The sequence below is a fragment of the Haliotis rufescens genome, unplaced genomic scaffold, assembly GCF_023055435.1.
Source record: "Haliotis rufescens isolate VD_foot unplaced genomic scaffold, xgHalRufe1.0.p SCAF_3, whole genome shotgun sequence".
NCBI classification, from domain to species: Eukaryota; Metazoa; Mollusca; class Gastropoda; order Lepetellida; family Haliotidae; genus Haliotis; species Haliotis rufescens.
Window position 1 is genome coordinate 48,690,621 of NW_025964001.1, and position 17,283 is coordinate 48,707,903.

General features: G+C 40.2%; 1 protein-coding gene across 3 annotated transcripts in view; it reads left to right on the top strand.

Annotated features, from left to right (window-relative positions):
* The window catches only part of LOC124149729 (39S ribosomal protein L49, mitochondrial-like), a 42,915-nt gene that overhangs the window by 15,274 nt on the left and 10,358 nt on the right, over positions 1 to 17,283 (top strand). For 2 of the 3 annotated variants that reach the window (XR_007223149.1, XR_007223150.1), the window contains exon 3: positions 129 to 631. The exons of the other annotated variant lie outside the window; for it this stretch is intronic. The gene's annotated coding sequence lies outside the window, so the exon portion shown is untranslated. Of the gene's footprint in view, positions 1 to 128; positions 632 to 17,283 lie in introns of those variants that run through there. 3 annotated transcript variants of the gene reach the window in all.

Sequence of the window (17,283 nt, forward strand, 5' to 3'; positions counted from 1 at the left end):
TTAGCATATTCAGTTGAAGGTACATGCTTAATTTATTAAATTTATCTTGATGCAGGCATTGTAAGAAATGATTGGTATTTTAGAAGTATATATTTTATGATCTCATAAGTGTTATTTATCTTTTGCAGTTGGACCATATTTCCATGTTTGAGGGGAGAAAGATTTCCTCATCTTACTCACGAGTAGATGCATATGGATCACCAGAATTACCTTGATGCCAAGCATAACTGCACCTCAAGAGCATCTCAGACTATAACATATCTTCAGATTTCTTGGAATATTTTGTGGTCAAGCATTACATTGCCTATGAAAGAACAACTCTTGTTGTGTATACATATTAACATATTAAAGTTCTATCTGAACATTTTGCTGAAGTATTGGCTCTGTAAATGATGTCTGTGACCATCAGAATACACCATATACACTGGACACTTGCTGGAACAGGACCTACTTGTCATCAACATGGTGTTGCAGAACATCTTGGGACTCTCCCATAAAGTCCAGTGTGAATCTAGATACTGACACCAGTAACAGTGCATGCTGGCACATTTATTTGTTCAGGCTTGGCATTTGGGAATATTTTCCATGAATGTTTAATACTCATGACCTTGAAATATAATTATTGAATAGATCTGAAGCTTATTTATTGTTTTTTGTCTGGGATAATGCCATACAAAAAAAGTTTTTTTTAATATTTCTGGTATCAGCCATGATACTGAAATGATATTGAATATAATATCATAACAATGCACATGGAATGTGTGATAATAGATTTCCAGTTTATGGGTCAAAATTTTCCTTTGTTGAAATATCAACATGTCTTGTTTTTGCATCGCTGTTTTAGGGTCCAGCATACAAATTACACTGATTCATAGAACAATAGCCAATAAACATTAACATTTCTTGACCAGTAATCTTAAAACAGATTGGTCCAAATGGATAGCGGAAAATGTGAAATGACAGTGACCTCATTTGTTTGACTTGGATTTATTGGCAGAATATTTAAAATACACAAATATATGAAAAATAGGTGCAATTGTTTCTATCTCTTCATCAAGTCAATATGGTTGCACTACATTGTGTTCATCAGTGTTGACTGAGTGATAAGTTGAATCTATTAATGTTTTGGACTTGTGGCAGTTTTTTTACTTGGTTCAATTGAGCCTCACAACCAGAAATATTAATTTAGAAACCCCTACCGTTTATCACAATTAATCTTTTAATCTTGCCCCTGCTATCAATCACAGTCTGCAGTGTTATAACAATTATATTGCTGACGAGGTGTAACACTTTTATTTCTTCCCTCAGAATAACATTACACTTCATTTATTAGTAAGTATCTTTCTTAATGTAGGACATGTCATTGGTGATCGCCTCCATAATTCAGTGTATTGTTTTGCATTTTGGCCACTTCTGACTTGAAGTTGCTGCGTGCTGGATGATGCTTTATCTTTTGGTTGCTGTACAGCAGAAATTCACTCCTGTATGACCAAGAAAAAACCCCATTCATGTTCTGCAACAACATAGAACTAGACATCAAGTACATACACAGTGTAAAATTACCATTGTCCAACACCAGTTCTATTCATCACCGGACTTAACAAATAATGTTTACACAATTTGATGAATAAGTATATCACTGTGAATATTCATATGGAATACTAACAGCAGTTACTTGTTCCACAAACCTGAAACCACCTGAGACTAAGAGGTCTTTCATTGAAATATGCGAGTAAAATAAAACAATTTGACTTACATACTTTTAATATAACTATGATAATACATATTCAAATGTAGTTCGAAATTAAGGGGTATGTGTGTTTTACAGGATAGGGTTTGATATATTTATTTCAAAAACTAGATTATAGTAATCAATATAATGTATTGACTTGCCTTCATGGTTATTTGATTAACTGTTGAGTGATTTGTGACACTATAAGTTATTATGTTTATTCTCCCATATATTCTTTTTTGGTGTATGTTGATGAGAAGAGCTTTATTTTATTCAATTTGGATAATTATTTTTGGGATCAATATATTTACAGGCAGCGCTAAGAAAATCTATTTGCCATGCAGTAATGACTGTCATTCATCCAAAGTAGAGGAAATTATTCATTTTCTCTCAACTTTTAATTATTTCACAAAAATATCTTTTTTATCATTATCTTTTTTTTCTTTTCTTTTTATGGGGTGGGGTAGGGTGGGGTGGGGTGGGGGTTCTTTTGAGTCTTTCTTGTTAATTTCATAGTCATTAAGTACATGTAGGTGAGAGTAAACTTATGGTGCAATTACACAACAATTTATGCACAGGCTTTCTCCATTGCATAAAAACCCTATTGTCTCCTTCATAAAAAAATATTTATAAGTAAGTTTCTTCTCCAAACTAACAAATTTCTTAATGGAATATTATTTACTAAATTTAAGGTGTGTGACAGAGTAAACATGGTAATTATGACCAAATATAGTGCATATTAAATTTTAAGTTCCAAACACGTGACTGGGTTATTAAGTGCTATAATTACTAAAAAAATAAATAAATACAATATACTAAAATAATTTTCACGTTTAAAAATATATTCATAGCATAGATTTTCCAAATTTCATCCTCCAAATCTTGCCTAAATTAATGCCTATTCAAACTGTCAAAGGCACTGCTTCTATGACACTGCTCATGCTGTCAGATACCAGAATAACGTGGTAAGCTGGGGAAAGTGGCCTACCTATTAGTAGTTACATCTTCATAAATAATATTACATCACAGAAACATGTGACACATCCTCCGTAATCATAAAACACTGTCCACTGAGACTATAAATACATGTCTGAACGATAGTACCACTGGTTGTCAAAATTATTGTAAAGGTAAAGAAAAGAACACATACCTTTATGAACGGTCCCATGGTTGTCAGTTGTCAGTCAGGAACCGATAAACCTGACAGTATTGACAAATAACCGATCATATTATTCTGAAATAAGTAAACTTTTACGACTGTCAACAGCGGTGACAACCAAGCGTGGTAGTTCACTTGGTACCGTCTACAGAGTTAGCTTTGGCGGCCGCGCATTTCGAAAGCAGCACTAGTTCACGCGGATAGGCATGTCACCGGAAATGCTGGCAACGGAAGTAGCCCTTTTTGCGAGACTTACGGGCCCTATGCTGACAGACCTTGTTACGGCGTTGGACGAGGACTTCGCTATGTTGTCCCTTGTCCCTTGTCGTTCAAGGCTTCTCGTTTCCGACGTGATGATTTCCCTGTCCACTCCTTCGATGTGGTGCGCACATCCTTGACGAGGACTTACATCGAATGACCGGGTCTTCCCAGTACGCCACTATACATATGCCAGACTCCCGACTCGCTTTCGTGGAAACTGAACTGCGGCGTTCTTTGAAGCCACTGTCTACACTTGCCTCTTCTGCCAGAGCCATTGACCAGGATCTCTCAGAGTCCAATCCTAACAGGATCGACCACCTACGCACTGTTATGACATTCCAACTTCGCCAGGTGACCATTTGCGCAATTATCTGAGAGCCGCTCTTGCGGAGATCACCACTACTCGATGGTTGGGTTACTTTACTTCAACGGAATGGAATTCCGAATTCAAGCGTTCCTTACTAGGACAACCTTGGTCAGGTCCTATCCTTTTTAATGGTGCCATCTCCGCTATGCACGCCCGAGTCTCCAGCTTCGCGAGATGAAACGGCTCTCAGAGCCCTGGAGCATGTCACGCACCAATCAGCGGTCAAGTCCTCCAAAGGCAACTACAAACCGCGCTGTTCCTCTCTCAAGGTCGTCTCCTTTCGTAGCCAGACAGGGCGTGGTCGTGGTAAATCCCGTGGCACCTACCAGCCCCGAAGGGATCGTCGCCCAGGCAAGGGTGCTGATTCCACATCAAGCGTTGACCGGCGGGACCTCAATGACGGGGACCTCCCACCCCCAGCCGTTCTGGTCACCGACACACCTGTGTGTGGGAGACTAGGCTGGTTTTGGAGAAACTGGTCTATACTGGAGGACCCATTCGTCACAAACGTCCTCCATCAGGGGTACCAGCTCCCATTGGCTGCACTTCCTCCCCTGACGTCCACTCCGACAACAGACGCTTATTCGCCACACCAACTTCGGCCCCTTCACGACAGCATCGACTCCCTTCTGCGGAAGGAGGCCATAGAGATCGTGCACGACCCGGCTCGAAACCCAGGATTTTACTCCCCGGTGTTTCTGGTTCCCAAGAAGGGAACCACCAGCTGGCGCATGATACACAATCTCTCCACTTTCAACCGGCGCTACTTGGAACGTCCTCCTTACTTCCGAATGACGACGTTGAGACTGCTCAGGACAAGAATCACAGCAGGCGATTCCCTGATCAGTCTTGATATCCAGGACGCCTATCTTCATGTACCCATCCACCCCAACGACCGGCGCTTCCTCAGGTTCATTTTCAATGGTACCCATTACCAGTGGGCGGTCCTACCATTTGGAATTTCCACGGCCCCATGGCTTTAAACACGGATCACCAAACTGGTCACTGCCTACCTACACCTGAGGAACATCAACTTCGATCCATACATCGACGATTGTCTCCTCAACAATCGGGACTCGATGTTGCTACTGCGCCACAGGGATTTTACCCTGCGGCTCTTCAATCAGTTGGGATGGATCGTCAATCAGACGAAGTTGGAGCTGACCCCATCGTTCCGTCTGCAGTTCATCGGGGGCCTGTTTCTCACGGATCAGGACCTCCTTCAAGTCCCCAGGGACAGGTGGTTGAAAATCCTCGCTCACCTCTACCCTGCCCTCCAGCAGGCTCGAACTCTCCGCCAATGGCAGGTTCTCTTGGGCCTCCTCCCATGGCTCAAGACCTTACTGCCAGAGGTCGCCTCCAACTATGTCCAATTCAATGGTTTCTCTCTCCCTTCATCCGGCAGCAGGATCCGGGGTCCCTCATCGTCCTCCCCGTTCACCTCCACCCCTTCCTGCCATGGTGGACGGTGGAATCGAACGTCTGCGGCGGCGTCTCCTTGACCGCGCTACAGCCCACCCTCAACCTGTTCGTCGACGCATCCAAACAGGGTTGGGGCTCATCTGGGGACTCAAAAAGTTGCAGGGCAGTGGTCCGGAGATCGACTCCACTGGCACAGCAACAACCTCGAACTCGAAGCTCTCATCCTGTCCGTCTCCCACTGGCAGAGCATTCTCTGTCACGCCCTGTTGACCATCTCCACGGACAACATCACCGTGGTGTCTGAGGAATCAGGGTACTCTCCACTCTCAGTCCCTGCTCAACCAGACCTTCCGATTTTTTGACCTGGTGGACCGCTTAGACCTGCAATTCCTTGTTCAGCACATTCCAGGTTGCAAGAATGTTCTGGCAGATGCTCTGTCCAGGCCGGACAAGGTGACTCCACCCAGAGATCTTCACCATCCTTTGTCAAACAATCCACACTCCAAACATCGATCTGTTCGCCACGTCTCAGAATTGCCAGCTGCCGACTTACATCTCGCCGGTCCCGGATCCGTCCGCTGTAGCTCCTTCAGTGTTCCCTTGGAGGGATGAAGTGCGTACGCTTTTTCCGCCTCCGGTTCTCCTTCCCAGGGTTCTTCAAATGATCAAGGCCACTCGACACCTGACACTGATTTTGGTCGCGCCTTGGTGGGCGGCCAGAATTTGGTTTGTTGACCCCCGAAACATCGCCAGAGACAACCCTCTAGAACTGCCGGCATGGTCCAACCTGCTGCTCCACCCACACAGTCGGTTGCAACACCCAAGTCCCGCTCGGTTTCGTCTGCATGCCCAGCACATCTGCAGAAAGCCCTAGACGACAAGGGCTATTCGACTAGAGCGGCCAAGGCTATTGCTTTAGCCCATCGTCCATCAACACGGGGACTATATGATGATAAATGGTCCTCGTTCCAGGCATTCTGCTCTGACAAGCACCAGGATCCGATGACGGCATCACCGCAGTTCCTGGCTGAGTTTCTTCTATTCTTGCGCAGCACACATCAATTAAAAGGCTCTACCATCTCCACGTACTTGGTCGCCATCAACTCTGTTCTTGCCATCCCAGACGAAAATTCCCGAACTTCAGGCATTGCTGCGTTCGTTTCGTCTTGAAGACTCGAAAGCCAACTTCAGACCGCCTGCATGGGATCTGAATGTGGTCTTAAAGGCTGTGTGGGCGGCTCCCTTCGAACAACTCCACTCGTCTTCCTTTTACGACTTAACGAAGACGGTGTTTCTACTGGCCTTGGCTACTGCCGCCCGGGTTAGTGAGCTCCACGCCCGCGACGTCTCTCATGTCTGGTTCGAACGCGGGACTCATGGCGCAGTTCATCTTGGGCTGTGCTGGGGCTTTATCACAAAGAATCAACTCCCAGGACAGCCTGAAAGATCCTTCACCATCCCTCCACTTTCGTCGATTGTGGGTGCCGACGACGTGGAGTAGCTTTTATTATGCCCTGTTAGGGCCCTGAAGGTTTTCCTGCGACGGTCTAAGCCTGCCGCAAGTCTAGGAAACGCCTTTTCCTACCGGTCTCCCCTTCGTCGCAGTTGGAGGTCAGCCGGAATACTATCTCCCTGTGGCTCCGGGCGGTCATCCTCCAAGCTTATAAAGTCGCCGGATTGGACCCCCCCCAAGGCTAACAACCCACACGAGATTCGGGCGGTCGCATCTACCATGGCTCTTCACAGTAACTGTTCCCTCAAATCGATCATGGAAGGCTGTTTTTGGCGATCCGACACCATTTTCGCCAGCCACTACCTTCATGATGTAGCCTTGGAAGATGTCACCGGCGTTCATATCTTTGGTCCCCTGGTGGTAGCTCAACATGTCACCAACCCCCAACGCCACTGATTCTTCGTTACCCTCAGTGGGGCCCATCGAACACTCTGGTGTTTATCAACCCAGATTAGAGGGCTCTACTGCGTTCCGCATTCGCTCTAAGGTCAGTTCTAGTTTTGGCTTTCCCGCCTCATACTATTTCTGTCACCTATTTCGGGTTCCCTCTTTTGCATCGACTCTCGTTTCCTTCGACGGGAATAGTTGCTGGTGTTCCGGTCATCTCTTGTACATGCGGTGCAGTTTCATCGGACCTTTGTCGAAGGTTTTCTTCTGGCTCACATCTGAAGGTATGCCCACCGGCCGTGCCGTCTGATAAAGATGCAATACGGCGTAATGCAGGATAAGTTAAAAAATTTAGTAAATACTAAATATTTTTTACATTTGTATACTTATCCTGCATTACAAAGCCTAAGTGCCCCAACTGCGCTCAGCTACCTCCCACGAAGTTTCTGATGTTATGTTAAAGCAGTTATGTGTTCTGACATGACGTCATGTCTTCTGGGTCACGTGCCGACTGTGTGGGAGGGGGCGCTGCTTCCTTGACATATCGAAACAACTTTCTTCAGCAGCTGGATCTCACACAGTTCATCTCTCTGTCAAAGACAGCAGTAAATGCAATATGGAGTAATGCAGGATAAGTATACAAATGTAAAAAATATTTAGATTTTACTAACTTTGTTCTGAAAGATCTTAGAGAGCAGACCAAATGGGTAGCCCTGTTCTATTGCAAAGACCGAGATTCATTTGAGAAATGTCTACGCGAAAATGATGTTATTTATACCAAGCCCGAACGAGATAAAGTCAGAAAACTGTTAGCTTCAACGAAGCATTGTAAACTCATATTAAAAACCGATCAACCAGCTGCTTATGCAATTGCTTAGCAAAATTATATCAAAAGTAGCAAAGTTATAGCAAATATAGCAACTGCTAAGCAAAATTATAGCAAAAAAAGCAACTGCTAAGCAAAAATATAGCAAAAATATAGCAAAAATAGCAACTGCTGAGCAAAATTATAGCAACTGCTAAGCAAAAAATATAGCTAAAACAGCAACTGCTGAGCAAAAATATAGTAAAAATATAGCAAAAATAGCAAAAATATGATAAATTGAACATTAGCGGTTATTGTGTAATAATGTGGTTTGAAATCCTCATTCTTTCGCAACAGTCTATTATTACGGGCTGTATTGGATATGCCATATTTTATTATGATAGACTTAAATATCTCCTTAGGTATTACATTATGGAAAGAGATGAACTCATCGAACAAATGCTCAAAGAACCAGATGAACTTGCAGAAGAACATACAGATAAATCTTTAGATAAACATAGAGAAAGGCTTTGGTAGCCGGTGGAAAATGTTCCCAATATTTGGGGGAAAATTATACCATCGAAAAAATTGATAACTTGACCGGCGAAGAAATTATAAAACTGTACACGCGTTACGAGTCTAGACTGGGAGCTACCATGACTAAAACAATAGGTTCGGCTATGTTACAACTATACACAGTCGTAGCTAGTACGTTTCTCCCTATCCTGGCAGAACATCGGCCGAATTTATGTGAATCTCTCGAGAAAGACCCATTCATCGAACACGCTATAAGCGCAGTAAGCTGTGAGTTTTATCATAGATACGGAATGTTCTTAGCTACGGTGACCACCCCTTTTATAACGGCTAGGCACCATAGATTGTGGAGACGCAACAACAAGTGAACGAGGAAATAACCCCGATTGCACAATCACAACAGATTGTGGAAACGCAATCACAACAAGTGAATGAGGAAATACCAGCGATTGCGAAATCACAAGCCAGAGTGACAAAGAATCCTTTGAAAATCGCCACTGGTAAAAAGGGTGCGTTAGCGAGGAAGGCTAGAATGCATAATTCAAATATTGAACATAGTCGTCCGATTAAAACTTGGGCTCCCTATGCACTAGGAGTTGTTGCTATAGCGGTTGTATGGTTGTTTTATAAGACAGGAGAAGAGAAAACGTCACCCCCTATTACACAATCACAACAAGAAGTTCAATTAGAGGTTAGCCCCCATATAATGTTATAAAAAGCATGACTACTCCATTTACAGAAGGTAAAAGTCACAATGGACCAGCCCAGTCACAATGGACCAGAAATAGGATATTAAGATTAGATTTTATTAATGAAGAACTACGTAAGCAAGGACATTCAATTCAAACATTTAATGATGTTGAATCTGCCATGCACGAATACTTCCTTGTTTATGGAAAGAAACTTGGCCCAATACAGAGACCAACAATAAGTCAGTTTTATACACCATCAGCGGAACAAATAAACAGAGAGATAGCATTTATGATGTTTAGGTTATCAGTCATTGTAATTTTCAGTTATACAATAACTACGCATAAACCATGACCTAGTCAGGGTGAGTCTTATCAACAACTATGACCTGTAAACATGCTATGTCAGCTCTGTCACCCTGACTGCTAATCTATAAATAACCCTGACTGCTAATCTATAAAATCTATAAATAGCGATGACAGCTATGACTCACCAGTGCAGATGTGATTTACCTTTTAGACAAATTATATGATAAATGTATAACCATGAATCTGTGCAAATATACACTCATGGGGAAATCAATTCAATGTCAGAAGCCATCTGTCAGTGTTTACTGTGGAACCCACTCTTATTCCATCAGACAGGTTTTTATAAATTACGTTTGTTCTGTATGTGCGATGGGGGTCAAAGGTAGCTACTGTTTATGTAAGAGTCACGGTGCTGATAAGGTCAGGAAGCAGATTATTTACGCCAGGAAGAGAGATTACATCAATGAGAGGAATAGGTTGGGGAGAATACGTATTTATATATGAAAAACAACCATTTAGACATTTGATTTATTTTGTATATATACCATTAAATCACAATGGTTTTTGTCAGAGAGTTGAAGGCTTTAGCAAAACAACGTGGTCTACATGGATATTCTCGAAATGAGAAAAGTTGAATTGATCGATTTACTCAATTTGGAATACCACAAACCCCAGACTGTTAGAGAACTCAAAGTTCAAGTGAAAAACAGTGGGCTGAGAGGTTATTCTCGAATGAAAAAAGCTGAATTGATCGCTTTACTAGATAAAAATAAACCTGATGATAAAAATAAACCCACTGTTCATGAGTTAAAATTTGTACCCACAGCCGGCGTTGGTAAATATCTAAGAGGTTGGAAGATGGATATTAATTCCAACATGGATGTTAATGATGTTAAGCCCATTGTATCAGGCAAAATTAACGAGGAATTAGATGATTTAAATAGTATAAAATACCAGCTGACAATTAAAATGTCATTGAGTAAAAGTAACACAGATGATAGCACTGAATATACCGAACCTTATTTCCGGAGCAATCAAGAAGTTATCCGATACTATAAGCACATCATTAGATACATCAATTCAGAGGATACAAGAATCTTTAGAACGCTGGACTAATAGAGGTTGGGGTTAGGGTGTGGATATAATCGATAGTTTATATTTAGATATAGCAAATTATATGCCTTTCAAAGGTGGATCTTATATAGATTTACACCTGTATTATAAGAAGAAAAAAGCCATAATTAATGTAAAAAATAAAGGCGATGAGTGTTTCAGAATGATGATAAGATCTGCATTGTTCCTCGTAGACAAAAATCCGGATAGGTGTTCTAGCTATCCCCAAAACGATGGACTCAACCTCGATGGTATAGACGAACCTACACCAATATCACAAATTGATAAGGCGGAAAAGCAAAATAATTTAGCTATAAATGTTTTAGGACATTCTTCTAAAGGAATTGTTGTACACAGGATAAGCTCCGCTCCGGAACATATTCCCAGAATCAATTCATTTCTGATCGAAAAAGATGGTAGGTATCATTATACGTGGATAAAGAGTTTAAACAGGCTATTATACGATCAAACAAAACATGCTAGAAAGAAATATTTCTGTGAAAGATGCCTGCATGGGTACAGCAGACAAGATCTATTAGAAGCGCATAAAGAAGACTGCAGAGGTGTTGGACAGAATGCTATCAGGATTGATATGCCTAAAGAGGGGAAAAATATATTAAAATTTCAACATTATTGTAATCAAATGCCAGTACCGTGCATAATTTACGCTGACTTCGAAGCATTTATCAAACCTATAGAAAATACCGAACACAATACTGAATGTAGTTTTACATACAAAACTCAAGAACATATTCCTTGTGGGTTTGGATGTATAGTTGTAGGTATGATGGGAAAACAAACCCGCCCAAGATTTACAGAGGTCCCGATGCAGCAGGAAAGTTCCTAGAATATCTACAAAATGAAGAGAGAATAATCAGGGAAAATTTATCGCGTAAGAAACCCATGTGTATGATGAGGGATGAGTGGAGAGCCTATAAAAAGTCGACTAGTTGTCATGTTTGTAATAAACCTCTGAATGGGGATTCCGTAAGAGATCATTGCCACGTCACAGGTAATTATCGGGGAGCCGCGCATAACGAGTGTAACTTGAAACTAAAAATGAATTCTCAAACAATACCCATCCCAGTTGTTTTTCATAACCTTAGAGGATATGATTGACTTCTCATCATGCTAGCTATCTCAAAGACCGACGGTGGTTTAACGTGAATTCCTAATAATATGGAAAAATACATATCATTCTCGTTGACTAAAACTATACATTATACGGACAAGGATTGGAAAGCTAGAATAAAGCAAAGTAATGGGCTTAGATTCATAGACTCCGTACAGTTTCTGTTATCTTCCCTGGACAATTTAGTTAATGCGAACAATCCCGATGACTTTGCGATAACAAATAAATATACCGATAGGTTAACTCATCATTTGTTGCTGAGAAAAGGTGTATATCCTTACGAATATATGGATGATTGGTCTAGATTCAACGAAACTAAATTACCACCCCTTGAATCATTCTATAGTAGCTTAACAGAATCTAAAATAACCAATGCCGATTATGAACATGATCTGACAGTCTGGGATAAATTAGGTTGTAAGAATTTAGGTGATTATCACGATCTGTACTTAATAACCGATGTACTGTTACTCGCCGATATATATTCGAGATATTTAGAAAGACATGTTTAAAACAATACGGCTTGGATCCGGCATGGTACTATTCCAGTCCCGGACAATCGTGGGATGCAATGTTGAAGAAGACCGGTGTAGAACTAAAACTACTCACTGATTACGATATGCACTTGTTTATTGAGAAAGGATTAAGAGGTGGTATATCGATGGTAGCGAAAAGGTATTCTAAGGCTAATAATAAATTAGTGGAAGGATGTGATCCGAGTAAACCTGACACGCATATATCATATCTTGACGCCAACAATTTGTACGGATGGGCTATGAGTCAACATTTACTGATGGGGGGTTTTGAGTGGGTCGATGTGAATGATATATCCTCAGATTCCGATAAAGGGTACATACTAGAAGTTGACTTGGAATATCCAAATTCGTTACATAAAGATCATAACAGTTATCCACTAGCTCCTGAAAGATTAATGGTTAATAAAGATTGTTTGTCGGAATATCAACACTCCTTGATGGGTAATACTAGGTTAGCTAACGTAGAAAAACTCTTACCAAATTTGATGGATAAGACAAAATATATAGTTTACTACAGAAATCTCCAGTTATATCTATTGTTAGGTATGAAACTAAAGAAAATACACAGAGTTCTAAAGTTTGATCAACGCCCTTGGATGGAGCCCTATATAAGGCTGAACACAGATTTAAGAAAGATAGCTACGAGCGATTTTGAAAAGAATCTATATAAGCTCATGAATAACTCCTTATTTGGTAAAACTATGGAGAAACTAAGGAAGCGTGTTGATGTTAAATTAGTCAGGTCTAATGAGGAAGAAAGACTCAGGAAACTTATAGCCAGTCCGGCTTTTAACAGAAGCAAGATATTCGATAACGACTTAGCCGCGTTGCATATGCAGAGGAGTAATATGAAATTCAACAGACCGGTGTACGTTGGTATGAGTATTCTTATGTATGACTTTTATTACAACGAACTTAAGAAGCAATACGGCGATAGATGCGAGGTGTTATATACTGACACAGATTCTTTGTTGATGGAAATACAAACCAAAGATGTGTATAAAGATATGGCAGAAAAAATAGATATGTACGATATGAGCGATTACCCAAAAGATAATCCACTGCACAGCGTAGTAAATAAAAAGGTATTAGGTAAGATGAAGGATGAATGTGCTGGGACCCCTATAGCGGAGTATGTCGGATTAAGACCTAAGATGTATTCTATAAAGAAGTCCGATAATGGGGAGATAAGAAAAGCTAAGGGTGTTAAGAAGTATGTTGTAAAAAAGCATATCAAACACGAACAGTATAAAGAAGCATTATTCAACTGTAGAACATTCAAACACGAGATGAACTCTTTAAGAAGTTACAATCATAGGATATATGGATTAAGAATGAACAAGACATCATTATCCCCCTCAGATACAAAGAGATGGATTGATAATGATGGTGTAACTACCTACACTTATGGTTATGGTGGTAATACTGTATCGTTGGGAACTATGAACAACTCTTCTCGCACAAATGCCCTGCCCGGCTCATCTTTAAGATAATAAAGAATAGGCTCTCCTTCTTTCATAACCAATCTACTAATGTTATATGTCTTAAGGGACCAAGTCGGATCGGTTGCACGACGTAGGCCTCCTTTGAGTTCACCGGGCTGGTATAAATATCTTGCGCTTACTCTATCCGGAAGTTTTTGTTCTTTGCCTCTCCTCAGTGCTGAAGATTCTGAAGTCACAGATTTCATTTTAATTGCATCGGATGGTTTCATCCCGATTAATCTCCTTACTTCATTTTTCAGCGCTTATACAACAGCTGATAATCGTGTCACCCATTCGGTTGATCTCAATCGTTCCGATTTCATTTCGATTCCATACTGAATCTGAATACTGAACAAACGTTCTGATAATGTCCGGTTAAGTCTTTCAACGCTGGCTTGACTACGGTGGGCCCCTTTTTCACCATGCCTGATTTCGACATCGTGCTTTGTTAACAGTTTAGTTACTGATCCCATAAACTCACGACCAGGATCTACTTGAAATAGCTTAGGCCATTTTAGTGGTCTGTGTTTATATATGCGGCTCAGTGCATTAGCTACTTCTGTTGAATCTTTCGAGGTTAATGGCTGAGCCTCTTTGTATCGACTAGCCACATCCACTACGGTTAAAGCGTATTTATACGTTTTGCGTCTTACCTTATTGTGGGGAAGAAACAAGAGGTCAGCCTGATGAACTTCATTCGTTGTAAAAATATCAAACTTCTTCCTCGGTATATAATGCGGTGCTGGTAAGTATATTTGCCACATCGCTTGATTCTTTAGCCAATCCTTGGCCACATCTTTAGATACCTTAGCCGCGGTGGCTAATTTTTGTATTGCTCCTATACCTTTCCAATATCCTCGTGGGCTATAGTACATTTTATTCATTATTAATTAATATTGATGTTTCTTTTAATACGATCTTATGACAATCGTTGAATCACATCATCATTTTGACATAAAAAATTCCCTCTGTAGTAGCGGTATAGGTATATAAGTCTGGCTCCAGTGGAAGTGAGCCAGAACGTTGATTACCTATACTACTTTATTACAGATGTAATTAGTGGTAGAACCACTCAGATTACCTGACAAAGACTATGCAAAATAACTCACCCTCAGCTCTAAGGCTGTCAAGGACATATGGCCATCAGTGGTTCGCATTTGGTATCTCTTGTGTCTGGGGTATTTGTTTAATCTAAGATTGGTTTATATATCCAAGTCTGATGTGGAGAATGTATTACATGTTATGAAATATGCACATACCAGCGTAGCAAAAGAGGGATGATCACTTGAGTTGCAAAAAACATAGATCAAAGGATTAACTTTTAATAGGTTGATTGATTAATCATTGTTATCTTGTCAGTTAACTTAAGCAGACAGATTTGTTTTCAAAGAACTAAGAACATAGTTGTCTTGTGTGCTATCTCAGCTGAACAATGAGACATGACACCCATGTGAAACACCTCAAACAAACTTATGTAATCATTTGAGAGATGAACACAAGTTATAATATCCTGAAACACTATATATATTTTAAAATGTTAAATTGTAAGATACTAATAAAACCATACTTACTCACTCATGCCAGTCTACCACCAGTCCCATTTGATGTTCATACCTTCATATGGTCACAGTGATCTAATAACAAAAGCAAATACCCAAACACTTGACACATTTATTTCTCATAATTGTATCCACGAGTAAATCAGTATGGTTTTAAGACACGGAAGTGCTAATTTATCACATCCTCATCAGTTTGAAACCATCAAAAGGCAGGGCAACCACAATTATCATTGTCCATCGCGTTGTGATATTTATAGATCATGCAAGTTAGTTCATCACAATCCCATTAAAAATAAATCTTAGTTTTAGTTCTCACTACTGCTACATGTCAATTCCCGAATTGAAACAATATGTTCACCCAGAAATCTGTACATAAAAGAATTTAGTGTGAGACTAACAAACAACCAACAAATGGTTTACAATCAACAATTGGATTACAAAATTTACTAGGTTTACAAGTCAATACAAACTACTGCACTATAGGGTGGTTGTAAAATATTCAATGGCAGTATCAAATACAGAATATGATGGTAGTGGTGATATAAAAAAGTTCATTGGTCAAGCTTTCGAGACAGGCCTAGGCTGGACACCAGGGAGAAAAGTGACCTTCACAAGAAAGCTGGTCTTGATGTAATGTCAGAGGAAATGTGAGATGAGACAAGCACTTGCCCACTCCTCCACTTACATAGTCTAACTAGATGCTAACACTTGACACAGTGTCCAGTGTCTCACAGAATATTCCACATGTTTCTGTAACGCTTGACATCCATCCAGCTATTCTTGAAGTTTACAGATAATTTAAATATCTAAATATAATAACTTCCTCACCACTGGTTACATTAAATACTACTACATTCCTGACAACTAATCATTGTCCAAATACAGTGCAGTGAACTTCTACTGAATCTCAACAGACACAATGTAATACAGTTACAATCATTGTTTAACAATAAATTATCGGTACACTGCCAAATACTCTACTGCTAAACAAAGATCTGAGGACATCCCATTACGGGGATCCAGAATCCATTATTTACAGACCACCGTCATATAGCTGGCATATTGCTAAGTGTGGTGTTAAACAACAAACAAACAAATAAAACAAATCAGGTCAGGACAGTGATTGGCGGACTTTGTTTTCTTATCATGCAACCTCAAAATAGTTAACAGTGTATTCTGAACGATAGTTACAGGGTGTATGACTGATTCCATCACAAGCTTTGTTTATCTCTCGTTTCAGTGGGATAAACATTTGAAATGGGAGGGACTTTCCATAGCCCGTGGGGTGTACTGCCATACAATCTGTTCTACATTCATTTTTGTTTGTTCATTTTTAAAATTTTGAATCGATATTTGTCAATGTGTAGTTTGGAATTGGAACTTGCCATTTTGAAACTAGTGCCTTGACACTCGAAAAAGCTGCTTTCTGATTGTCCAATGTCAACTTTTTGTAAGTCATTTCATTGGTCGGTCAATGTTTGTGAAAGGATGTCCTGACATGACCCCTGATGGAATATCCTCAGATCTTTGTTTAGTGGTAGCGAGATCTGATTTCAATGAGACTGTGCATTAAGTTATGAAGAGACAAGAAATCCTTTAATATTGAACAGATTTATTGAAATATGTGCTGTCACTGCAGCATTCAGAACGTTAATTTTTTTTTATGTGAACAAATATTCATGGTATAAACAGACAATTCTTGTCTAGTAAGACAAGAAATCATTCGAAATTATGAGTTGCGACTCATGGGTGGTTGGATAGGGGCCCAAGAGATACAGAAATCATGAAATGTAGGCAAGTGACATTTTATTGTGGCATGGTCAATTTACATTGCCTTTGGTCCACTTAACTTTTACAGAATGTTTTGAAGCCTGAAGATAAGCTTCTGTACCTGTATAACACTGGTTACAATTTTTTAACACATATCAATATTGAAAGTTTCTATCAGTGTAACTGTAAGCCAAATTCTGATGTTACGGGGCAGCAGGGGAGTCTAGTGCTTAAAGCATTTCTTCATGATGCTGAAGACCTGGGTTGATTCCTCACATGGGTATTGTTTCCCCCCGACTTGATATTGCTGGGGTATTGCCTAAAGTTAGGAAAACCCAGGTTAATGATGATTCTGGTTATGTTCGTCACGTTTATGATGTTTCTGTCTGTTCATGATGATTCTAGTTATGTTCATGATGTTTCTGGTGATGTTCATGATGTTTCTGGTTATGTTTATGTTCATGTTTCTGGTGACGTTCATGATGTTTCTGGTGATGTTCATGATGTTTCT